Here is a 22,557-nt window from a genome sequence, read left to right as displayed (position 1 = left end):
CACTTAAAACAACACTTACTGGGATAAGGGAACAAAATAAATTGTCCTTTGCATGCAAGCGCAAGAAATCCAGTCTTGGTTTAAAGGTCCCGTGGCTAGATCGCAACTTGCCGACCTAATAACTCAGCCACCTCAAAGAATTTCGTAGAGATTCGTTAGAATTCGTTCAAGAGTTACCAGGGCTAACGAATTCCGAAGTTTGGGGCAAATCCTTAGTTACGTTGTTATTAACCCCTTCTCTCCGGGACCAGCTGCCGCTGTGCTGGAACAAAGTCATGCATATTCACATCCTGGATCAAGAATCACGAACAAACCGGGGACAGCTCGGTAGGCACAGACAATTCCTGCCTTCCTTTAACATGAGCACTGAATCCCCATTCTGAGAAGATTTAACCCACCAATACCCGCGTTGCCCGCAGTTTGCAAAACCGGGCAAAAAGGCTTCCCGGTTTGCAAAGCGCAGTGTCGGCTTGACACCCGGGCAACTTAGCATACCTGGTGTACACCCTCTTTCTGGCGCCTCTTAGTCTGAGGTTTGGCGCAAAGGTGTCAATGGCTTGGGATCTACGACTTCTCAGGAATCCGGCCATGTATACATTAGGGTGCTCTGCGGTCTTTCATCCCTGTCTCTTCTTTAGACTGAGGGGCACCTGGTGAGCAGAATCCCTTTGAATTGTCAGGAATAAAATACCCGCAGCTCATCCACCCCCAACCTATTTACAGGTCAAAGGATTTTTTTCCCGGGCTTATAGGAGCAAGTCCTACCCATACAGTTTTAATAAAATGTGTAAACTGTGTGTTTAAACATTATGTTCTGGGTTTATTGGTACTGTAATTTTTCCATGTAAAGTCATGTTGTGTTTTATTACACATGCACTCCAAAAAACAGGGAACTGGGTGCTTCCGTTCTAGAGTTAGCTTTCCTAATTAAAATGTCGGCTTCGGGGACTCAAGTTCACCAAATTCTCACGTCAATTGACTGGCCACCTTTCAAGTTAGAAAGCTAACCGAGGAACAGATACATTCCGTCGGTAAAGCTAATTGCAAACCACTTATCCAATTGACTTGTGGTTACAGGTCAAACCAATAGTAAATGGATACCCATGCTTTACATAAACGGCTTAACCGCAGCCACGCGTATTCAATCACTGCTTACTGTGGTGCTCACTACTCCCATCTTGTGTCTCCACAGAATATAGCAGGCAATACATTTTCTTTAACTACAGGAGGCAGAGAATGGCCTGCAAATGAGGGGTAAAAATGGTTGGGACAGGGCAAACAAAGCAATGCATGGAAAATAAGTTTAACCCCTTCATTCCCAATGCAAGGGAAGGATGACCAGCCAGGTATAACACCTTTATTCAGGCCTGATCACCTCCATCCTCGCCACACACCCAGTCAGTAGTAACGCTGCAACAGCCCGGCTCTCGTCGGAGTGACCACCTGATGCCCAACTAGTGGAATGGAGTGGGGTAACTGTAACAGTGGTACCAAGGGAGTAAAGGCAGCAACTGTCTTCTACCTGTCCAAAACCTATTTGGAGCTGTAGAAGCCTGCTATCTATACAAAAGCCCACGGTGCCATGTAATACCGATCTATCCCACTGTCCGAGACAGACTCGGACGCCTGGAGTCTCATGCCCTCCAATTTGGGATCACATCCTACCACATCCCAAAACTGTGTCCCTAATTCTTGCCACCCACCCTTAGTCTCTAAGTCAGGGGAAACAGGAACATGTCAAGGGGAAGGTAAGTCAGCACACTGTCGCGACTCAGTCTGGCTTACCTGCCTGGTCATTCTCAGGTGCAACTCCTGAACTCTGGCTCCTGGTAATCGCTGCAACAGAAGCCTGCTCCGCCATAAAAACACACGTAACATTCCATTACCAAGGAGAACCTCGGTATTTAACCCGGGCAATACCCCCACCTCCTTTATGCCATGTCCGGCACCCCAATCCAGGAATACCCGAGCAACTTGGATGGACCGCGGTCCTCCATCTGGCATGGTCACCTGCATCCCAGTGCCCGGGAGAAGATCCTTTGGCCAGACCATATCCAGTTGGACCAAGTGGTGGCAAGTGTAGATTCTTGCATCGAAGTCCCTCGCTGGGCTAGTTGGAAAGCTGCACTTTATTTATTTATAAAATATTTTACCAGGAAGTAATACATTGAGAATTACCTCTCATTTTCAAGTATGTCCTGGGCACAGAGTAAAACAAATAATACATGGTTTCAAGTACAGTTACATAAATGAACAGGGTATACATTATATACAAGACATTGCGTGCACAGTTAAAGAAAATATATATTATGAGCGTATGAAACAGTTACAGACCAGGTTAAAATGTGAGACAGCCTTAGATTTGAAAGAACTTAAACTGGTGGTGGATGTGAGAGTCTCTGGTAGGTTGTTCCAGTTTTGGGGTGCACGGAAGGAGAAGGAGGAACGTCCGGATACTTTGTTGAGCCTTGGGACCATGAATAGTCTTTTGCCTCTCGGTGATTGCCAGTCACACACAGGCGACCAGTTTTGCAGCTGGAGCGCTTTGCCCTTGCTGGGGTCCACCGGACCTCGGATGGTCCGGACAGTCTGGCTTGATGTTTCCAATTTTGTTGCGTTGATACCACCGCCTCTCATGCTTGAACTCTGCAGCATTGGGTGCACTTCCCCTGGCTACAGCCCTGCTCTTCCACTACGGCGTGCTCTTTGCTCCCTTGACCGAAGTGATCGTGTCCTGGGTAGCCCCTTTCTTCCACATCAATGCTGACTGGTGACAAATTAATCTGCCATTTTAGCAGCTTCCACATTGACCACAAACCAAGGACCTAAGACCCATTCCCTCACGTCCGAGGGACACTGCTGCAAAAATTGTTCCTGAAATAGGAAGTCCAGCAACAAGTGGTACTTAGTGGGTGGAGGGGTATGGTGATCCTAAGTACCTTGCAAGGCCAGGCGGGACGCAAACCACATGTAAGAGTCCCGTGAAATTTTTCCTGTGAACAGAACATGCCCCTGTACACTTTTTTTTTTTGTATAGCGCTGCTAGTTATACGTAGCGCTTAACAGAGACATTTTGCAGGCACAGGTCACTGCCCCGTGGAGCGTACAATCTATGTTTTTGGTGCCTGAGGCACAGGGAGGTAAAGTGACTTGCCCAAGGTCACAAGGAGCCGACACCAGGAATTGAACCAGGTTCAGTGCCACTCAGTGTCTTTTACTCACTGAGCCACTCCCTCTCCATCTTGTGGGGTGAGAGCATACTGGGTGAGTAACAAAGCTGTGTCCATAATCATTCTCGGCGGGAATTGCCTAGAGAGTCTCCTTGGCAGCGCCGGATAATAACGGGTTTAACCGTAAAACCCAGTCCCATTTTGGCACCTTGCATCGTGACACTGGGTCTCATAGATTTTTAAGAATCCATCAATTTTGTCTGTGCCATTCACGGATTTGCCAAAGCTGTGGTGGTCCACCCGGGGGGCCACTTGCTTCCTGTTAACAAGGTGCGAGTGTGGGGCAGATGTCCCTTGTGCGGTTGCAAGCAGCTGGACCCTTTCGTCCAGGGTAGGCCGCTCTTCCCCATGAGGCAAGGAGTGCGCAATTCCGGGGGTGGAGAGTCTGCTGGCTACTGGAGCTATCACTGCTGCACTCCCTGAAAGTGGTCCCCCCACAATGTCCATGTGGATGCCCGCTCCCTCCCCATGTCCTTCCTCCACCACCGGGGCTGGGATAACCTCGTGTGCCCCGGGTTGGCTTGTAACCACTGCAACTGCAACTGAGGGTATGTCCCCATTGGGTAAAGCAATACGGGAGCTTCTAAGTCCTCCTCAAGCAAAGTCTTTGACCGACCGTCCATCGGTAATCCATAGCTCTCACATCGGCAACAATCTTGGCTCGGTCCCACGACCGTACCGGCCCAAACACCTGTCCATGTTCACCTGAGGGCACTGTGACGGTGACTGAGGTACCCAGGCCATGAAATAAAGGCATTCTGCTCGGCTGGTTTCCCCTAAGTCAAATAAGTGTCTGTAAAGTGTCAGTTCTGCAGCCCAGCCCTACTAATATGTAAGAATATGTATAAAATGCGCCCGCTAGGAATAAGGGGCTTCTAGCACTGTTTAAAGGGTTAATTGGGGAAGAGTCTGTGGTTTTGTGGTCACGCCCGGCATTACAACACTGTATCACTGTGTAACCGCAGACAAGCAAGGGAAGCCTTAACCGCAAGTTAAATGGGTTAGGTGGTCTGCAGTGAAAAATAGTGATACAAGGCGCTAATTACTTGTAATATGATAACGTGCAAATATACACAAGTGCAATTAATAATATGTGCTCAATACATAAACCAAAATAAAGGCTGATAATTAGTAACCCTGCTCAAACCCTCTGGTGGGACCTGTTTCACGGGTTCCAGGAAGTAAGATAAATCTCAGACAGTCCAGGAGGAGCATATATGGGAAACACAAGAAGAAATAATGCAAAATTTAAGTGCAGATGTATTGGTAAAGAGATATATGATGAGATGCAATCTTGGCTCTGATGGTATGCCTACTCACAAGATGTCAATGATATAAATGCGTTTTGCAGATAGGGCTGCTACCCAATAGGTGTTAATGATGTGTGGAACTCCCTCTAGGCTCGTCTCGTCAGTATGGTGATGGTATATATGAGAGAGGAAGACAGCAATACATAGCGCGATCTGATGTATAAAATACTTTATAAAAAATAGGTATATAAAATGTGCACTTACAATGTGCTAAAATCAATCAAGCATTTGTCACAATAAATGTGTATAAACTGGGTTCACCGCAGCTCTCACCGCCTCCCCTTGATACTCCGGAGCTCCTTCGCCTGCACTTTGAAATCCCAGCTTTTCTCTGAGCGTCCTTCTGTGCGTGTGACGTCACGGCTCTGAGGATCGGGAAACTACGGGTCGCCCACTAGTCCAAAACACCACTCTACGCGTTTCGCCCAGCCCTTTAGAACTGCATATGGCTTCGTCAGGAGTGTGGGATTTCACCGGATCATTTCACTGAGCAAAACCAAGAAGTAAAACAAATTGGGATTTATTCCTTAGAAACAGGAATACATGGAGACAGTTAGAGATCAGGGAGGTTAATGATGGCTAAGAAAGTGGTGCAGGAAGGAGCATTTGGGGTTTTTAGAGCACTGGGACTCCTTTTCTGAGAGGTGCCATCTATTTTCTAGGGACAGATTGCACCTCAATGAAGAGGGATCTTCTGTGCTAGGGGGCAGAATGCTAAAAAGGTTGGAGAAGATTTAAACTAGGATGGAGGGGGAGGGGAAATAAACAGATAATGAACTAAATGGAATAGAGGAGGATACAAGGTGGTATGGAGGTAGAATGAGGGCAAGTGCGAGTATGACAAGCAGTGAGATACCCATAGTAAATACAGATAATACAAGAAAACTTCTAAAGACTAAACCAAGTGGGCGCAGAAAGGAAGGAGAAGATAAGATAATAGTACAGGCTGAAAAAAAACTTAAATGTATGCTTGCTAATGCAAGAAGCCTGACATAAAATGGAGGAGCTTGAATTAATAGCTGCAAGGGAGCAGTAGGATATCATAGGCATTACTGAAACATGGTGGGATGAAACTCATGACTGGACAGTTAATTTAGAGGGTTATTCCCTTTTTCAGAAGGATCGAACAAATAGAAGGGGAGGTGGAGTATGTTTATATGTTAAACCGGATCTAAAACCTATTATAACGGATGATGTTAATGAAGGGAATGATGAAAATGTAGAGACTTTGTGGATAGCAATTAGCAGTGAGGTAAAAATATAAAGAAAATGTTTGTGGGAATATGCTATAAACCACCAAATATCTGTGAGATTGAGGAAGCTAAAATACTTTTGCAAATGGAGATGGCATCAAAACTGGGTCATGTTACATAATGGGGGATTTTAATTATCCAGACATAGACTGGGGCAATGAGATTAGCGTTACAACAAAAGGAAACAGTTTTTTTGGGGTTCTTAAAGACAATTATATGACCCAAATGATTGAGAAACCAACAAGGAGAGGGGCAGTACTGGATTTGGTTATATCAAACAATGTAGAAGTAATAACAAATATTCAAGTCCTGGAACATTTGGGTAACAGTGATCATAAATGGTCTCTTTTGAAATAAATTATCAAAGAACAGGTTACTTGGGTTCAACAAAGACCTTAAACTTTAGAAAGGCAGATTTTAATAAACTGAGGTCTAATCTAGTAGTAATACATTGGGGTGATGTTTTTGCAGGGGAAAATGTACTGTCGCGGCCCCTTTTATTCTCCAACATCACCGCATTTTTCCGGGATTTTTTTTCGAATGCCACACACTTCACCGCGTTCATGCCACATTCATACCGCATTCATGTTGCTTTCAAAGCCGCGGTTGATGCGCGGTTGATGTGTTTATTGAGAATGGTTCGGATTTAATTGGTTGCAATTCTTCGCGTGTCTGCCAGATGGCAGATATTCATGAGTTGTAATGCGCATGCGCTTCAGTATTGTGTTGACTTGCAGGTGTTTCGTTTAAAAAAGATACCACAGTGGTCTATTGTAAATTGGCCTTGGGACCGAAGGAAGAGGTCACAATAATGTATCAATTTAGGCTTTTCATATTAAAGAAAGACAAACACCAGTTTCTGTTATTGACCTGTCCCGCCGCCATGAGTGTACAAGTGCAGTCCGTGTTCCAAAAACCCGACAGAACGTATGCTTATTTAATATGGGCCGCGATTAATGCAACAGATGATAAGATGGCAACAGTTGTTCAAATTTATCAGTATTTTATCGAAAACTATGACTTTTACAAATTTACGCCAGCTCCTCATGTGTGGAAGCGTGCAAAAAAGAAAAAGTTATGTAGCGATCCATGTTTTTTTCGTATTGATCCCGAATTTATTGGAGGGTATTGGTGTGTATCACCGGGTTTTTCCCGTATCTATGCGCATTGGAACCTTCTTGGAATGCATATGCGTGTCATTACATCGACAGTAGGCGCATGCGCATGTGAACAGGAGACACCCCCCGAGAAAATTATTGGTGTGACTGACTGAGAATTTCTTTAGGGGACTGACCATTACAGTAAAACTTTTATTTTTGTTTTTCCTCAGAAAAGAAAACTTTGTCATCTCATGCGGAAAACGGCAAATGGTGGGATTTCGATGGATAATATCGCTTTGTGTAACAATGCCTGCACATTGCTGAATCGGATTTAAAAAAACACGTACTGGAGTCTACAGTTTAGTGGCCGTTGTTATTGATTAGGATAGAATACCTGAAACAGTATGCTGATGTTTTCAGACCGTACTGTGTACAATGCTTTTTTATATACAGTATACTGTATAATAAACCCGAGAAAATAAAAAGTATGCATTTATTCTACATGTATTCCAGTACAGTACTGAGCATGCCTACAGTATGCAGTACAGTACTGTACATTCTAGAAACACTGTATTTAGTTACAGTATAAAAGGAGACAATGGAACAATTTAAAACAAATCAACATTTTATTTTATTGGTGGAGTAAGTACAAAAACATTTATTTACAAATACTGTACAATGTAAAAACATTTAAAGTGCACAGCAATTCAAAACATCAACAGGTGTATGGTTTACTGCTAGTGAAAACATTTATGTACAGAAGTCAAAACATTTACAGTGAGTCAGTATGGTTTACAGTCACATGGTGTTATTAAAAAAAATTATTTCGTCAGAAAAATTAAAAAACGCAACATCTCCTTTATTAAAGTACAGCAAGTCAAAACATTTACAGTGGGGTGGTGTACAGAACAGTCAGTCAGGCCTGCACAACTCCAGTCCTCGGGGGCCACAAACAGGCCTGGTTTTCAGGATAACTCAGGCCTGTTTGCGGCCCTCGGGGATTGGAATTGTGCAGGTCCTGTGTGTACAGTACTATAATTAAAAACATTTCTTTATTAATACAAGTTAAAACACGCAACATCTCCTTGAGTGGATTGGGCAGGTCGCGCAGGATGATGTCGGGCACCGTCTCGATGCAAGCGTGTGTAGGTTGGGTTCTGGGAGCGGGTGTGCTTCTGTTAGCGGGTGTGCCTGTGGCGGCGGGCGAGGGTAGGTTGTCTGGGAGGAAGCTTTCCTCCTGTCTTGGTCGCAGTGTTGTCTTCTGGCGTGGTCTTGACGGGGTTGTCATGTTATCCTCCTCCTCAACGGCATACATGTACACAAAATCTTCTGGTGGAGGGGGTGCGCTTGCTGATGGAAGGTGGTCGAAGGTCCCATTCATCACATCCATGCCACCCTCCTGCTCTGGTGTCGGGGATACAGGGGCATGAACACCAAGCAAATGATGTATCCCCGCTATGTCAGTCTCTATCTTCTGCATCCATTGATCCATAGTTAGCATGGTCTCCAGAAGCAGATCTATCTTTGCCAGCACAATAGAGTTCCCGGGGATATCCACACTTATCCCATTCAGCATGCGGTCTAACGAGCTGGTACTCGTGCATGGCGTGCTGTGGACATTTGGGTGGATGGGTGCAATGGAGGATGAGATGGGGGTTCCATGGAGAGAAGCGGCAGCGTCGCTGAAGAAGGGTGGAGGAGGTGACCTGTGGATTTCCGGGAGAAGAGAAGCGGCAGCATCATCGAAGAGGGATGGAGAACGTGACCTGTGGATTTCCGGGCGAGAAGCGGCAGAGTCATCTAAGCGCAATGGAGAAAGTGACCCGTGGATTTCAGAGGCACCAGCGTCAGCGTCGTCAAAGAGCAGTGGCGAAGATGGCCTGTGGGTTTCCGGGAGAGCAGCGGCAGCGGTGAGGACGAGTAGTGGAGAAGACGGGCTGTAGATTTCCGGGAGAGCGGCGGCAGAATCGTCGAAGCATAAACGAGGAAATGGCCTGCGGGTTCGATGAGTTGGCTGCCATTCGTTTTGCGTTGTGTATACATCACCGAATTTCTTCCTGACATAATAAGGCTTACGTGTTTTAAAACCCTTAGCCTTTGGGTTCAGCAGAAGGTTTTCTTTATTAGACTTAGCCTGTCGCTTTGGCCTTGGCTTGGACACGGCGGTCGCCGCCGCCTTTCGCTCTTTCTGCATGACAGGCACGGCAGAGGCGAGTGGGTTCCTGCATCCGTAGAATCGCGGTTGATCCATGGAAGCAGATGGCACAATGCAGTATCTGGACAAGGGCAAGTTCAGATAAAGATCATCGAGTGGTGGGCTATGCAAAGTGTGTAACCTTTTATGCATGCGACGAGGTACAGGTGTTGAAAGTGGGCGTACTCAAATGTGAGTCACTAAAGTATAAATACCAAGGGGTCTGTCGTGCGCTTCGGTGCAATTACACAGGTCTGGATGATTCAGACACTGGAGTGATGCGAGGGAGCTATGCAGGGCCACAGAGGTAACCGGTGCAGGGGGAAGGGTATAATACTTCACCTGCTTCTCCGGTTTGGGACCCACTCTCCTCGCTTGCTCCTGCGTGCCGCCGTCAGAGAGTATCAGGAAAATGGAGGGTATACGGCGCTACTGCGCATGTCCGAAAAAGGCTCCCAGAATTATCTTCAATCAACTGTATTGAACACACACAGGGCTACACCAGCGTCTCCCCCTCAACGCGTTTCACCCTTACACAGAGGGCTTCGTCTCGGAGTGGGGAGAAGTGGTGACAGCCTCTTAAATAGCCTAAAAGCCCGCGAAAGCGGAATAAAAGATTTTAACCTCTTCAGTACTTAACAGTTTTTTCCAGGAGTCTCTTTGCAATTAAATCATTATATATGTATTATTCACTTGGAACATCCCTAGGTATATAACATTCCCACCTAGGGCATAGTCAAATATTATACACACGCAAAGATAAGACTGTTTGGCTGCATACTGAAGGTGTATAAATGCGTTTAAAATGCTTGTTACAACACTGCAAGAAAACATAATCCCTATATCTCATAAATAAATCAAACTGCTACAAGTCCATTGTTTAAACATATATGGACTCCATAACTTACATAAGCCATAGTTATTAATCCCTATGCTGTTTGACAAAAGAATGCAGGGAAGGGTTGCAAGAGAGCAAAAGGAAGGAAGGGGGGGGGGGAAGGATTGTGGGGGGGTGGGGGGGGGAAGAAGGGGGGGGGGGGAAGGGGAAAGGGGGGAGGGGGGGGAGGAAAGGAGGGGGGAGGTGGGGGAAAAGGGAACAAAAACAAACACAAAAGACAGAACGGAGGATATCATTAGGATGACAATTTACATAATTATATGCATATGCATACATAATTATAGGTATGCATATCTCAGGGTAAATTTCTCTAGATAATTTTAGCGAAAACATCGCAGATCCCAATCCACATTAAGTCCGTTGGGTTGTAGCGTATTTAATGTATGGATCCAATGTGCCTTTCGTTGGTGTAAGAGCTTATTCCTATCCCCTCCCCGAGGGGGGATGGCTATGTGTTCAATTGCACAACATTGGAAATTGTCTACTGTACCCAACGGACAGTTGTTAAAGTGTATTGGTACCGGATGTGTCATGTCTTTGTTTTTAATTAGCCTTAGATGTTCTAAAATGCGGATTTTCAAGGCTCTACTAGTTAGGCCCACATATTGTTTTTTTACATCCGCATTGTAACAAGTAAACCACAAAGTTCGTTTGACATGACATAAACGATCTAATTTGGAATCTATGTGTATCCTCTTTGTTTGAGAAATGCGTAGTTTTCATCATTCTAGGGCAAATCTTCCAATGTCCACATTTATAAGATCCAATCAATCTCGGAAAAAAGGAACGTTTATTTTTGCTTTCATTTGTTGTTTTCAACATGCTGGGTGACAACATATTCCCTAATGTAGCTGCTCTGCGAAACACTATTTTTGGTCCTACACACACCATTTTGTTTAGTAATGGATCTAAAGATAGTGTGGCCCAATGTTTGCATATTATAGCTGTAACGGGTGTTCCCTCTGGCCTGACCCACCCAATCTCATATTGGCCCGTGTAGTCTAACCAGTCCCCCATTACAAGGCGTGTGTGGTGGTGCACCTGCAGTAACAGGACTCTTGAGTCTCCCGCTTGATGTTATTAGGGGATGTCAATCAGGACAGGTAGCTGAGGTAGTGGGTACGAGTCCAACTTACATCATGTGCAGCGCCTCCACCTCATCAGGATCTATGCTTCCGCAGGGAGATGGTCCTGGTGAGGAACTCCTTCTTGGTGCCATCCACTGTCGAGTAAGCTCACACTCACACAGTGGGGTTCTTGTTTTCAAGGACATCTTTATTGAATACAGGGATGTAGCAGACTGCCCCATGCAGCTGCCAGCTCTAGCCGCACATCTCTCCGTGCTGTCCCTTTGCCAGGTACGCCCTCCCGTATTGAAGTGGGATTCCCTTTCTCCTAGGGAGATCACCACTGTGCCAGATCCCTGGACACAGCGTGGCGTAGACACACTGGAATTATCACTATGTTCCCGCTAGTTACTGCACTAGGGTAACAAAAGTGTTCCTTCAATAACGGTATCGTCAGGTTACTCTCTCCCGCGAACAACAACACTAACTGTCAGTGTTGTGCCCTTTATACTCCAGGGGGCAGGCGCATCTCTGAGGTCACTATCCAGGGACTCAGAGCATACAGCCACTCCCATCCTTACACAGGGCACCACACTAGGGTGTGAGGGAAAACCTCCATAACTACTGTGGGCAGGCCTGTGTGTACCTGGACTTACTGCTAACAGAGAAGATGTATGCAGTCATTATTATGCATGGCTACATACTCCCCCTGGTGAATACCCACCGTCCCGGCTGGGACCTAAATTTGGTGTACCTTGCGCCAGGAAACACTGCAAAAGAACACACAAATAACACAGCAAACATCATTACATGAACATAATAATGAAAGCTCAGTACACTCACCGACCAGCAGGGAGCGCAAAAGAAACAACAGACCACTCTATTGGACACTCAATAGTAATGCCGAGGATCTGGCTTCTTTACCTCTCGCCCCGCGGCATCATGCACAGTCACGCTGAATTCCCGTGGTACTCCTCTCTCATTACAGTACACCACCTTGTGCATATGTACACTGCGCCCTATCTTCCAGACCCGCATCAGTTGAGCTACCCTCTGCTCGGCCTGTATACCTTTAATGGCTCCCCCTCTCTCAATGATATAATACTGAATATCATTCTTGAGCCATCTCTCCCTATTCTCCTCTATCTCTGTCATTAGAGGTTCAGGGACATAGGGGTAATCAAGCCCATGGGACTTCCTGTACTTGGCAATGATAGCTCGCTCAGCTCTGCAAGCCCTAGTTAAACTGGTTTGACCAGCCGTCCCGGGCAACACCCATGATAGGGGCTCATGTGTCTCCACCGGATCATCTAACCCTGCGGACCCCTTAGGGATAATTAGGCCTGCCTGTATACGGTCCCATCGTACCCTTAGAGCCCTAAGGTAGGATTCATCATCAAAATCCCCGGCAGCCCACCAGTGATCAACCACCCCCTCCCTCTCTAAAATAAAGCGGGTGCGGTCAAACCACGAGACATACCCCTCGTACAAGGGGGCCCACCACCTAGTCTCCTTCCGTTCCTCGGAGCTAGAATCTACATTCTCTTCTAGGGACTCCTCATCAGGCCCACCAGAAGACACTCCAGATGTACCCTCAGATCGGGTATTAATTCCCTTGCGATGAGAGGTATTCCTAACAGTGATACTCATCCCGCTAGGACAATCACTGAACACCGACACTTGTCGAGACATGCTCCCTCCTCCCTCCGACCCATCATCCGACGTACCCAAGTCCAGGCTCCCAGTCCGATCATCAAAAGGACCCCGTGACTCCCCGGACAACCCTAAACTGGAACTAGATCCAAATAGGATAGGGACGAGTACAGGGGCTTTAGCTAGGGCCGTAGGACTAACCTTGGGTGTGGACGGGGTTTGGGGACGGGACCGACCAGTAGGCACGGACAGGGTTTCGACCTGCTCCCCAGCGGTACCTGCCTTAGCATCGCCACAAAGTCCATCTTTGTCTTCAACCTTGGGACTCCTGGGCTTTCCGTTCAACCGCCCATTCCCCTGGATAATAGGGGATCGCTTCCCGCTGCTCGATCGCAGAGGCGGCACCATCTCCCACTCGGGGCTTCCCTGGTCCTCCGGCACCACTTCCGCACACGCACGTGCTGCGACGCCATCTTGCGGTGGATTCCCAAGCGGAATCTCTTCCTCCACAAGGATCTCCTCCAACGCCATTCTGCTACGCGATCCAGTCTGGCTCTGGACTCGCTCCTCCGGATCTTTCACTCCCTGGGTCTGCGACAGACACGGTGTCTTAGTCCCGTGCAGGGTCGGGGTAGATCGGCCTCCGTCCGATCCACTAGTCACCACGGCAGTGGGACTCCGGCGATCGGGTGGTCGCGGTACAGGAGACACTCGACTCCGCGTCTCCATACCACGAGGAATTTCATCCCTCCATGGAGTACCAATGGTATGACAGTCTCGTCTGATGACTGTCTTACTCGCCAGCCTTGCACACTCCTCGTCCGAGGATTCCAGTTTGCAGTTCGGCCGAGGGATCCCAGTAGGAGACCGGCGATGGGCTCCTCGGTGATCACCTCTCCGATGACTCGCTTTCTCGGTCGGAAGCACCACTCTGGACTCCGACTCTGCGGGACTTGGGCTCTTATTCCAGAGAGCTCCCGGCTGCTCTTCTATCGCCACCGGTACATTTCCGGTCATCCCCGTAGATTATACAGGTACGAATGTGGTCATGGGCCACATGTACTGCAGTCCACAATGAGGGCATCGGGCTTCGCTGCCCACGGCTCCGCCCGGCAGTCTGCACTGCAGGCACAGACATGCCACAGTCTCTACACCCTCCACCCGGATCACCAGGAAGCCTCCTGGAGCCGAATAAGGGTGCGTGGAAATCACAGGACCTTGGTCCACTTTATCAACAGCTTCAGCCATTTTTATCAGCGGAGGTACTCTGCTCAGAGGTCGGTACTGATCAATGGCTCTTCGCAACTGAAAGGCATGGGCTGATATAGTCACCCTTCCTCCCATTTCCTCTTGCGACATCCGGTGAGACCGCAAACCACTCCCCCTGGTTGAAACTAGGGGGATGTCTCGTAGACTTGTAGGCTGACCCAGCACAGGTGCGGAGTGAGTCATAGTCCATGAGGGCGCGGCTCCAGCTTTCGCGCTAAACTCCCCATCGGGGTGGAGTTTTCGCGTTGGCGCCAATCCTGGCCAACATCTAGCAGACTGCAAAGTTGCAAAACCTTTTGCAGCATGCCCACGCGGTGTCCCGGGGACGCGGGAACCGCCATCTTGGTAAGCATTGTCTTTTCTTTCACTGTCTTTTCTCTCACTGAAGGCAACGTCTGGCTGTCTGTTAATTGGGGTATAACAAAGTCCATTTCGTTCCTCCCATCTAGTAAGACTTTCGTCCTCACTATTCTCAGGGGTATCTTCCCGAGAACATATGCAGGACAAACACGGCGCAGCCACGGCTTTCACGCCATTCCATAACAAGCCCACAAAAGTCTCTTCTGTAGCCTGTTCTTCATCGGACCGCAATCCTGGACCTTCTGCTCTGTGCAGATCCTCCATTCTTGTGGTTCTCTTTCCCTGCCATCCTGGACCTTCTGTTCTGTACAGATCCTCCATTTTGACAGTTCTCTCTCTGTTTCTTTGGGTGAACACCGATTCTCTGTACGTGGAGCTCCGCTCTGCGGGGCAGCTACCACATCTGTACAATAAACATGCCTTGTGCACCACCTTGTGTACCTAACGTAGATCTGACTCGTGTTTGCACTACCTCAGGCTAGGCTCACTCTTTCTGTGTCTACTGTAACGCTTTCTTCCAGTCTGTGCTCCTTGGTAAGCGATCTGGAATGGAGACTAGAGTACTCTGGCTCTTCCATGCAGTACTTTGGGCGTCGACCTACTTTTGGCTAGCCTAGTGCGGACCCGTCCAGAATTCCTGCTCTCAGTTACCAGTTTATCCCTTAGGCGTCCCCCGCTAGCGCTACCTCAAGGCGACTAGAACAGCAATAGCCCCCGGCTCCAGACTCACTAACCCCTTACGGATCCCAAGGCGTCTTTGCGGCATGCATCTCCAGCATCTCCCTGACTACCCCTGGCTCCGTCCCACGCAGCACAAAGTGGCAGCAGACACTCTCCCTGTTTCCTAGCGTGTGCCTAGCAAAAGCCTGTCCTGTTAACAGGTATCTCAGCAGCGCCTCCAATTGTAACGGGTGTTCCCTCTGGCCTGACCCACCCAATCTCATATTGGCCCGTGTAGTCTAACCAGTCCCCCATTACAAGGCGTGTGTGGTGGTGCACCTGCAGTAACAGGACTCTTGAGTCTCCCGCTTGATGTTATTAGGGGATGTCAATCAGGACAGGTAGCTGAGGTAGTGGGTACGAGTCCAACTTACATCATGTGCAGCGCCTCCACCTCATCAGGATCTATGCTTCCGCAGGGAGATGGTCCTGGTGAGGAACTCCTTCTTGGTGCCATCCACTGTCGAGTAAGCTCACACTCACACAGTGGGGTTCTTGTTTTCAAGGACATCTTTATTGAATACAGGGATGTAGCAGACTGCCCCATGCAGCTGCCAGCTCTAGCCGCACATCTCTCCGTGCTGTCCCTTTGCCAGGTACGCCCTCCCGTATTGAAGTGGGATTCCCTTTCTCCTAGGGAGATCACCACTGTGCCAGATCCCTGGACACAGCGTGGCGTAGACACACTGGAATTATCACTATGTTCCCGCTAGTTACTGCACTAGGGTCACAAAAGTGTTCCTTCAATAACGGTATCGTCAGGTTACTCTCTCCCGCGAACAACAACACTAACTGTCAGTGTTGTGCCCTTTATACTCCAGGGGGCAGGCGCATCTCTGAGGTCACTATCCAGGGACTCAGAGCATACAGCCACTCCCATCCTTACACAGGGCACCACACTAGGGTGTGAGGGAAAACCTCCATAACTACTGTGGGCAGGCCTGTGTGTACCAGGACTTACTGCTAACAGAGAAGATGTATGCAGTCATTATTATGCATGGCTACATAGCCTTAATAGAGTTCGCTTGCTCGCTATAGTTAGTGATGAAGAATGGCGCTTCTGAGTTCTCGACATGTGTATCTTTAGTGGTACCCCCCACTGACATATTGATAAGGGTGTTCCTATCCGTATGCAGTGCATGCTGGTATGCCTGCTCGATCCTTCCCCTCCCCCCACCCCCCCACAATCCTTCCCCTCCTCCCCCCTTCCTTCCTTTTGCTCTCTTGCAACCCTTCCCTGCATTCTTTTGTCAAACAGCATAGGGATTAATAACTATGGCTTATGTAAGTTATGGAGTCCATATATGTTTAAACAATGGACTTGTAGCAGTTTGGCTTTATTTATGAGATATAGGGATTATGTTTTCTTGCAGTGTTGTAACAAGCATTTTAAACGCATTTATACACCTTCAGTATGCAGCCAAACAGTCTTATCTTTGCGTGTGTATAATATTTGACTATGCCCTAGGTGGGAATGTTATATACCTAGGGATGTTCCAAGTGAATAATACATATATAATGATTTAATTGCAAAGAGACTCCTGGAAAAAACTGTTAAGTACTGAAGAGGTTAAAATCTTTTATTCCGCTTTCGCGGGCTTTTAGGCTATTTAAGAGGCTGTCACCACTTCTCCCCACTGCAAGACGAAGCCCTCTATGTAAGGGTGAAACGCGTTGAGGGGGAGACGCTGGTGTAGCCCTGTGTGTGTTCAATACAGTTGATTGAAGATAATTCTGGGAGCCTTTTTCGGACATGCGCAGAAGCGCCGTATACCCTCCATTTTCACTAAAGTATAAATACACCATCTATTTTGTGGATTCACTGCACATTGAATACACATCGACTAAACATCGAACATACATTCTTGTGTTTGTATTTCTTTCTACGCGCAGAAATGCCTGTTAAAAAGATTTCAAAGGATCTCAGCATGAGAATTAAGGAGATGTACACGAGCGGACAACGAATTGCAGATATCCAACGCTGGTTAGCTGCTTCTGGCCTCGTTGTGCCATCAACCACCATGTGCTATCATGCACACGAAAAAAACAAACAACGCACGAGGGCACCAACTGTAACTAACGCGTAAGTTTATTTATATAACTATATAATACTGTATATCTATCATTGTTTATATTGCTGCATATTAATAGAACAATATATTGTGTAGATCTATCTAATTTTATAGTTATTTCCGTATATTTATATAACAACAGTACAGTATATACTGTATATTGTTTATATTGCTGCATATTAATACCTCATTGTATACTATTTTTACTGCAAATGATGTGCTGTGCTTGTGGCCTACTGCACTGTAACTTACCGGATTGTTGTATTTCTGTACATTGTAGGGAGACAACTCTTCTGGTCGACAAAATAAGTGAGAATGATGAGAAGAGTGCATTAAGGGTCAAATCCACGCTGCAGGAAAATCACAATCTCACTGTATCCGAGACCAGCATAAGGAAGATGAGACGCAGAATTGCATGGAAATATGGACGTGTGAGGTTAGTACTGGACAGTACAGGAGGTTAAAGTGCTGTTTAAGAAACTGTACTCTACCTCTAAAATTATTTATTCCTTGTCATTACAGAGCGTACTCCATGATAAGGGACGTTAACAAAATCAAGAGAGTGGTCCAGGCCCAGGCATGGATCGACAGTGGAGAAACTTTCCAGGATTGCATCTTCACTGACGAGTCTACTGTTTCGCTGGAGAGATTTGCCACCTTTGCATTCCACAAAAAAGGTCGCATATCTATGAAGCCGCGTCCAAAACACCCAGTGAAGATGCATGTGTGGGGTGCCATCTCTAGGCATGGACCAGGATGTATTGTCATCTTTGAAGGTACAGTAAAATGTATGTCACACGCTTTTGCCTTATTCACTGTACTGTACTAGTGTGCAGTTTTTTGAGCACTTTTCTTTTCTTGTTATAGGAATCATGAATAAAGCTTTCTTCCAAGACAAAATTGTGCCGAGGATTGTGGAATACATCACACGTGAGTTCCCGGATGGTCACTGTTTCTACCAGGACAACGATCCGAAGCACACTGCGTCAACAGCGCATATCCTTGAGCACGGTATCAACTGGGTGAAGACACCAGCGGAGCAAGTGCGGTAACCGTGTCTCATTTTTTCCCACTGTTTTTACTGTGTACTGTATCTCTTAAACTAATTGTCCTTTTTTTCCCCCTCCAATGACAGATCGCCAGACTTCAATCCTATCGAAATGGTCTGGCATCAGCTGAAGGACCATATCCGGAAAGTCATGAAACCCTCCAAAAAGGATGAGTTGGCGCAAGGCATACTGAGTTTTTGGAACGATGTACTCACCGTGGAGCGATGCAATAAATATATTCATTATATTGCGACTGTGTTGCCCATTGTGATCGCGCGTAATGGGCAAGCATCAGGAAGGTAGTATGGTATAGTACTGTAAGTACAGTATGATACAGGTAAGTATGGCACAGATTTTTTCTTTCCTAGTAGTCGGAGTACAGTAGTTCCAGTATAGACTAGTTTGACTATACAGTACACAATGCCATAATACAGTAAGCACCTAACTGCTCAAATTTTTTCTTTCCAAAGAGAGCAGCACCAGCCATCTGGTTACAAAGTATTTAACAGTAGTCAGAGTATACAGTAGTTCCAGTATAGACTAGTTTGACAGTACTACACAGCACACAATGCCATAATACAGTATGCACATAACTGCACTAATTTTTAGTTTTTTTGTCTTTTCAGAAAAAAAGGATGGACTGGGGGAGAGGGGGGGTATTGTGTACAGTCTTTGAACTGTTTGTACAGTTAAGTGTACAGTATCTAAACTGCAGTCATGATGTACTGTACACAAAACCTCTCCTCTCTCAATGAACTACTGTACTGTACCCAGAATGAGGAAGAAGATAAAGACGGAAAAAAATATATTACTATATATATATTATTATATATTATATATTATTAATTAATATTATTATCAATGTGCATTATTCATGATTATCCACCGGCCCTCAATTTCCATCTGACATAAGAAATTAATAAAGACTGCATTATGAAGTATTCATGATTATTTTTATATTTGTTTTTTTTGTTCCTGATAAAATAAAATAAATATTTATTTACAGTCATGATAATCATAATCATTGACAACAACCTCCCCCCCAACACCTACAGTACACCAAAGAAAAAGAAAGAATGACAAAACAACATGAATCAGTTAATGTTTTTTTTTAACTCTCAATTCTCAGTGCTGTGCAAATCAGATTTACATATCAAATTCGAGAAGGGATTTTCCAAAGCGTTACCGTAAACAAAGCCTCAAAGGGTTGGGGGGGTGGGTTGGGTGAGTCATGCGCAGTAATCAGCTAGCTCCCATCTCAAAGAGGATTACACGCAGGCGCAGTGAGGTGACGCTCGGCTAGGGACGGATTAAAAACACAATGACAAGCGTCAGAAAATGAATGACTCTGTAGAGGCGTCTGTCGATAAGAGTTTCAAATCCTTGAGCGAGCCTTGTGTGTGTGCGTGGGGGAGGGGTGTACAGGGTACAGCTGCATGCAGGATTACAGTAGCTGGGCAGCAGTTAAAAGAAATGACAATTTCAAAAAGCAGGTCATCATAATAATTTGATCCCTACACGGCCAAATACAGCACATAAAAAGCACACAAATCAACCACACAGGGTCGCAGTCAAAAGCTACAGCACAGATTGAATATCGTAATATCAAGATGGTTTTTGCAGGCTTGTGGAAAAAATAAAAATTGAGGAGGAAAAAAAAAATATTTTTTTTGGTCACTCACTCAAGCAAGCAGTGGTGAAGTTACGGGCGCATGCGCAGTAATCATCAGCTATCAAGCAGGAATGTGATTGAAACCACAAAGACACACATTCAAAAGAATGGTGAGGGAGAGGTGTACTGCACTGTAGAGAAGATAAGAAGTTTAAATACCCTGCAGTGCAATAAATTATCCTGTGTGTGTGTGCGGGGGGCAAGCGAGGGGAGAGTGCTGTATATGCCAAAATGTGATACTGTTACAGTACTGTACACGCCTATGCGTTTCAACAATTTTCAAATCAGACATACTGCACTGCAAATGCATGTATACAGTAAATATGCAAATTTACAATTACTGCGCGCGCACACGCAGACTGTGTACTGACGTAGGTTGAACTGCTAAAGTATTAGACTTCCAAGACAAAAGCTCGCGAACGCCACCCTGAGTTTTTAGACGGTATTGCAGTATTGCAGACAGCGATAATAAAATGATAATTTCACAAGTGCTAAAATAAAGCAATTCACTCCGGACCAAAAAAAACCACATCTGCCCGCGATTATCAGAGCGCCGCGGATCTGGCCGCATTAGGATAAAGGCGGCCGCCACTGTAGAAGATAAATGGGCAGTCTTTAACATTGTTAGAAAAGCACACTTAGTGTATAACCTTGGGTAATAAGTATAAAAAAATAAGTCAAAACCAATGTGGCTAAATAAACAGGTAGGGGAGGAAATGAACAAGAGGAGGAAGGCGTTTAGATTCTTTAAGTCAGAAGGGACGGAGACATCGTATCAGAATTATAAGGAATGTAACACAATTTGCAAAAGGGCAATCCAATTAGCAAAATGGATAATGAAAAAAGGATTGCCATAGAAAGTAAGGTCAACCCTAAAAAGTTCTTTAAATACCTTAATAACAAAAAAAATGAGAAAAGAAAATATAGGACCCTTTCAGTGTGAGATGGGTAGGCAGATTATTGGAGATAAAAAAAACTCAGAGGTATTAAACAAATTCTTTGCCTCTGTGTTTACCAGGGAGAAATCAAGTTCAATAGTAGTGCCGCAGGAGGAAGCCACAACCTCCATATTAATGAACAATTGGTTAACTGAGGATGAAGTTCATAAGCAACTTGAAAAAATTAAAGTAAATAAGGCACCTGGCCCTGATGGCATACATCCAAGAGTTCTCAAGGAGATAAGCTCAGTAATAGCCAAACCATTATATTTAATATTCAAGGACTCCATTTCCACAGGCTCAGTACCACAAGATTGGCGTAAAGCAGATGTGTTGACTATATTTAAAAAGGGAGCTAGATCAAAACCCGGGGAATTACAGATCTGTAAGCCTGACTTCAATAGTGGGGAAACTACTTGAAGGTTTAATACGGGATAATATTCAGAAATACCTAATGGAAAACAAAATTATTAGTAATAGTCAGCATGGATTTATGAAGGATAGATCATGCCAAACAAACCTTATTTGTTTCTTTGAGGAGGTGAGTAGGAATTTAGACCAGGGTAATGCAGTTGATGTTGCAAAGGCTTTTGATACGGTTTCACACAAGAGGTTGGTGTACAAAATAAAGAAAATTGGATTGAAAACTGGTTAAAGGACAGACAACAGAGGGTTGTCATAAATGGAACTTTTTGAGGTTGGACTAAAGTGATTGGAGTACATCAGGGATCGGTACTGGGACCCCTGCTTTTTAACTTGTTTATTAATGACCTTGAGGTTGGCATTGAGAGCAAAGTCTCCAGCTTTGCTGATGATACTAAATTGTGTAAGGTAATAGAATCAGAGCAGGATGTAATTTCTCTTCAGAAGGACTTGGAGAGACTGGAAACGTGGGCAGGTAAATGGCAGATGAGGTTTAATACAGATAAATGTAAGGTTATGCATTTGGGATGCAAGAATAAAAAGGCAAATTACAAATTAAATGGGGATAAATTGGAGGAATCCTTGATGGAGAAGGATTTAGGAGTGCTTGTAGACAGCAGGCTTAGCAATACTGCCCAAAGTCATGCAGCAGCTGCAAAGGCAAACAAGATGTTATCTTGCATCAAACGGGCAATGGATGGAAGGGAAGTAAACATAATTATTCCCCTTTACAAAGCATTAGTAAGACCACACCTTGAATATGGAGTACAATTTTGGGCACCAATCCTAAGAAAATACATGATGGAACTAGAGAGAGTGCAGAGAAGAACCACCAAATTAATAAAGGGGATGGACATTCTAACTTATGAGGAGAGGCTAGCTAAATTTGATTTATTTACATTAGAAAAGAGGCGTCTAAGAGGGGATATGATAACTATATACAAATATATTCAGGGACAGTACAAGGAGCTTTCAAAAGAACTATTCATCCCATGGGCAGTACAAAGGACTCAGGGGCATTCCTTAAGGTTGGAGGAAGGGAGATTTCACCAGCAACAAAGGAAAGGGTTCTTTACAGTAAGGGCAGTTAAAATGTGGAATGTATTACCCATGGAGACTGTGATGGCAGATACAATAGATTTGTTCAAAAAAAGGTTGGACATCTTTTTAGATGGGAAAGGTATACATGGATATACCAAATAAGTATACATGGTAAGGATGTTGATCCAGGGATTAATCCGATTGCCAAATCTTGGAGTCAGGAAGGAATTTATTTTTCCCCTTATGAGATATCATTGGGAGATGTGACTCTGGGGTTTTGTTTGCCTTCCTCTGGATCAATAAGTATA

Source organism: Ascaphus truei, chromosome 3 (genome assembly GCF_040206685.1).
Source record: "Ascaphus truei isolate aAscTru1 chromosome 3, aAscTru1.hap1, whole genome shotgun sequence".
Taxonomy (NCBI): Eukaryota; Metazoa; Chordata; class Amphibia; order Anura; family Ascaphidae; genus Ascaphus; species Ascaphus truei.
This window is presented reverse-complemented; position numbering follows the sequence as displayed.